This window comes from Cupressus sempervirens, chromosome 8 (genome assembly GCF_028749045.1).
Source record: "Cupressus sempervirens isolate cs-2001-9-10 chromosome 8, ASM2874904v1, whole genome shotgun sequence".
Lineage (NCBI taxonomy): Eukaryota > Viridiplantae > Streptophyta > Pinopsida > Cupressales > Cupressaceae > Cupressus > Cupressus sempervirens.
The window spans coordinates 420,723,369-420,727,973 of NC_143125.1; positions in this window are offsets into that span (position 1 = coordinate 420,723,369).

Consider the following 4,605-nt stretch of genomic DNA (forward strand, 5'->3'; position numbering starts at 1 on the left):
TGGAACTGATGTATAATTTAACTTTGAAATATTAGTCCCATACATACCTCTTGATTGCCTAGTTGGGGATGATGTGATCACTTGACCTACTGGATGAAGTGATCCCATCTGAACTAAATGTGTTGTAATCTTCCTTTTTCTTCCATGTCTTGTTTATTTGCACTTTGACTTCTTATGCATCAACCTTTTGTTTTCCTTTATTGAATTCACTACTAGGTGCTCTTAACCTTGTTGGATAATTTCTACTTATGTGACTAGTCTTCAAATAGCTAAAACATGTAGTTTGACTCAACCATTTATTGAAGTCACCTCTAAAATATGTTCTAATGCAATTTTTAGAACCATTTCCATACTCTTGACAATAGTGACAACTATACCTTGTATCGTAATCCCAATTGTAGGATCTGTCAGTATGGTTTACCTTGGTTTTCTTGTTTGATGACCAATTAAGCTTTGATCTGCACTCATATGCTCTATGTCCATACTTCTTATAGGTGTTGTAGTAACCTTCAAATATTTGTGTGCTAGATGTCTTGGTCTTACATTCATGTGCCTAATGTCCTTGATTGTTTCACTTATGATAGTTACCCATGAATTTCTTCTTAAGGTTATGACTTGGATTGTTTCTCCTACAAACATTTGTTGTATGACCTATCTTTCCACAATTATAACAAGTAGGTTTTTAGTTCTTACCTTTCTTACTCCTTTTTTCACCACTTTTAGATGATTCTCCTTCTTTAGTGTTGGTGTAACCCAATCTAGTAGTATCATTGTTAGATCTAGAAGATCTCATCAATTTCTTAAAATACTTGATGGCTTCACTATGTCTATTGAAACTTTCAGACAATTATTTTTCTCTTTTCAAATCATTTCTCAATTTTTCATTCTAAAACTTCAATGTTGTGATTTAAATATTTTTTTCATTCAATTCATGATTGGCAATCATCATTTCATTCAATGTTTCTAGTTGCATATGATCAATCATATTCACCTCTAATGTCTTCTCTTCTAGTCTGTTGGTCAGTATCCTTTTGTCATCTTCAATCATGATGTTTTCTTCTTCAAATTTCTTTTTCTACTTGGTCACTTCACATAGAAATATTTATTGCACTTCTTGTTCTATCTTAAGATTTATGACCTCTTCAATTAGGGATCCATTATTTTCCATTAGATTTACAACTGTTGCATCAAATTCACTTGTGTTTCTATCTGCAAACAATTTAGTAGTGTCAATCTCTTGGTAATGTGTGTCATTCTCTTCAATAGCTATCTATTTCCTTCTCTTCAATGAGTTCTTCAACTCATCTCTTACTTCATTTAGCTGATGTAGGGAAAGCTAGATTTTAATCTTCTAATTATCAATAACCTTTCTCAACTTGTAGACTTCCATCTTCAAGATCTTTCCTCAAAGCTACAAAGCTTTCCTTTCCAAAGAACCTTGTCTCTAATACTAATTATTAGAAATATAATAGGGAAATTAAACTCTAAGAGTCAGGGGTGAATAAATTTTTTCAAAACTTTAACCCTTAAAACATTCACCACACATCCATCTCACAATTTGCATGTAGACTAAAATAGCTAGCTAAACATTCTCATTCATAGTATGAAAGCAAATAACATTCAACATATGTATGACACAAGATATTTGGTTACCGAGAAACCCTCCAATGAGAAGGTAAAATTTGGTGGGGATGACATCCAAAAATCTCCACTACTATAGTAATAAAGTATATCCAATGAAGGTTACACTGTTTGATCATAAACTATGATTCACCATGTGAAATGTATGCCTTGTTAAAGGCTTACAAAATTGTTAGATCTTGCCCTATTAAAGGATTTCAAAACCCTATTAGAAGTGTGCCTGATTAAAGGACTTAAAACTCATAATGAAGTAAGCACCATGTTAAAGGATTTACAATAGCCTGTTAGGACTGCTCCACTAAGAGATTTAACTAATTGACCAACTAGAATGTCTGAGCAATGATCTTATAGTTAGCACTTTGTTGCTAGATAATAAATAACCTCTTTCCTGATGTGTACTTAATTTTCTCTAATTAGATGTATTATTTATGTCCTCTAACTCCTTTCCTTGATTCTCCTCTAACTAATTCTGCAATGTATCTTAATTCACAACTCCTTAGTCACCATGAATGCTCTTTTTGTGCATGCAAACTTCTCTCTCCATACATATAATGTTTAGGGTTTGCCTTCCATATGAAGACTTAGGTGATTTAGGGATAGGTATAAATAAATGATTGTGATTCACCCATTTTCCCACTTAATCCATACCTTTAATTGATTGGTTTCATTTACTGCATAGGGATCCTCAATAGAGATTTGTCCTTATCATCTAGAACTGCAAAAAAATCCTTAAGTCGGCTAAAAAATAGTATACATAGAATTATGTGCCATTACAAAAAACTATATCCAAAACTATTTACTTGGCACTTGAAGTGTTTGATGCTTGACATCCACTGTATCTTGGCCTTTGAATGACTCAATATCCATTGATCACTCAACATCTACTATCTTCTTGGCAGTTGAGTGACTTGACTCTTACTAGTTACTCAGCATATACTGTATAACTTTGCTTGACATATACTATCTAATATCTTATGCTCAACACATATTACTTTTTTGGAATGAACTAAGAAAATTACTTAAGTATATTATCACTCATACATCAAAACCAATATGAGATTAACAAAGCCATTATTGCTCAAAAACCCAAAATTAAAATAGCACACTACATGTTTAAGAAAGAATTTCAAACCCTAATTAGATGAACACTCACAACCTAGAAACTTGAAGTGAATTAAAATACTATAAAAATATAAGAAACACAAAATCAAACATTAGATTGGTTTTCTCAATCCATTTATTCTTACAGGTAAATCAAATACAACAGACTGTCTTAGTTTTAACTAGAAAAAATGTACATTGACTTGCTCAAACTTGCTTATTAAAATTCCCAAACCTTCAAATGTGTTTCAACGATGTTTTTATAGGTTCTTAAATATGTTTTAGGTGGTTGGAATAAACACCAAGTTACCCTTTGTGCTTTGCAATTTTCTTGCTATTTTCTTGCTAAAAAGTTGTCAAGCAACTTTTCAAAAAGTTGCATAATTTTGACAACTTTTGTAGCTTCTTTGAGAAACTTTTCTCTCTCTTACTTGGGAACCACCTGGCCTATCTAAATTGAACCAAAAGTGATGTCTAAACATGGTTTTTCCCTTATAACAGCAGTATGCATGTTTTAGACCATTTTTCCTTATTTTAAAACTTTTGTCAATTGTTGCTCAAGTTGACATGTTTTGACAACTTTTAGCTTCCTACTTCCCAAATGGCTTACTAGGAGTCCCTGTCCATACAATGGAGTAGAATCCCATAAAAAATGACAAGGTGGGTTAAGAAGACACCTTCTTCAAACTTCTCAAGGTCTTATTACTAACTCACTCACACCCCTAACTTGGCAAGGTGCTCATGCACTAGGTAAAAACTATGGAGGGTAGTAAGTGTAAAGAGACTTAGTTCTTCTTGTATACTCCATCTAAGAGCATTTAGATACCTAGTAACCTTAATGCTTTCAATTCCTTGCACTCTAGACCTAAGGCTTAGTTTTTCAAATTCCTCAGTAGAGGCATCCACTTCTAGGTCTCTTTGTCTGAGATTCTATCTCTTCTTGTGTATTTGGATATCATAATCTTGTGGCAGATAATTTTCTTTCATCTTAGCCACCATAGTCTTCCAATTGACTAATGGCTTCTTGTCTTCCTTCTCTCTTTCTTCCTGTAATAACTTCCACCTAGTTAATGTTTGTCATCTTAATCTTGATTTGGCTTTCTTCACCTTTTGTGCCTTTGTGATCCCATCACATTCAAAGTGATTCTCCATACCCTCAATCCACTCCATAACTAACTATGCATCCATTCTTCTAGTAAAGATAGGGATAGCTTCTAGTGATTTTCCACTTAAGGTTTTTAATGCTTTGAGAAAAGGTTCATCTGCTAATGGAGGGTTTGGTTCTCATTCTATTTCCTCTCCCACTTGATTCTTTCCTTTTTCCTTATCCACTTCTAACTGTTCTTTCATCTTGTCTGTGGTTTCAACAACTTCCTCTAGTTTTTTCTTGAGCTCTTCCACAACTTCCTCAAGAAGCATGTTCTTCTCTTGTTTTTCTATCAAATCTCTTTCCAACTCTGCATTGGTCACCATGGTGCTTTCTCTTTACCTTTGACATGCACTCTTCACTTCCCAAGCCTTTCAATGGCTTTGATACCACTTTGAATGGGAGTCCTCACTAACTCTCAAAAGCTCCTCTAGCTCTCCCTAAGACCTATTTCTTAGTCTTTCTAAGGTGATTTTCATTACCCTACTTAAAGATCACTTCTAGGATCCCTATCCCCTTTATAACTCTCTACTAACTTCAAACATCAACCATACTTCAAATTCAATATGCACCCATGGGCTCAATTTAGCTACCTTTCCTCCCAAATTTCCCTCGGTGCTAGGAATAGGTGTCCTTACCATTCACAACTTATCTTCAATCCATTTTGATCCATTCTAATGGGTTCATCTTTCAATTTTCTATCAAGCCCTAATTTT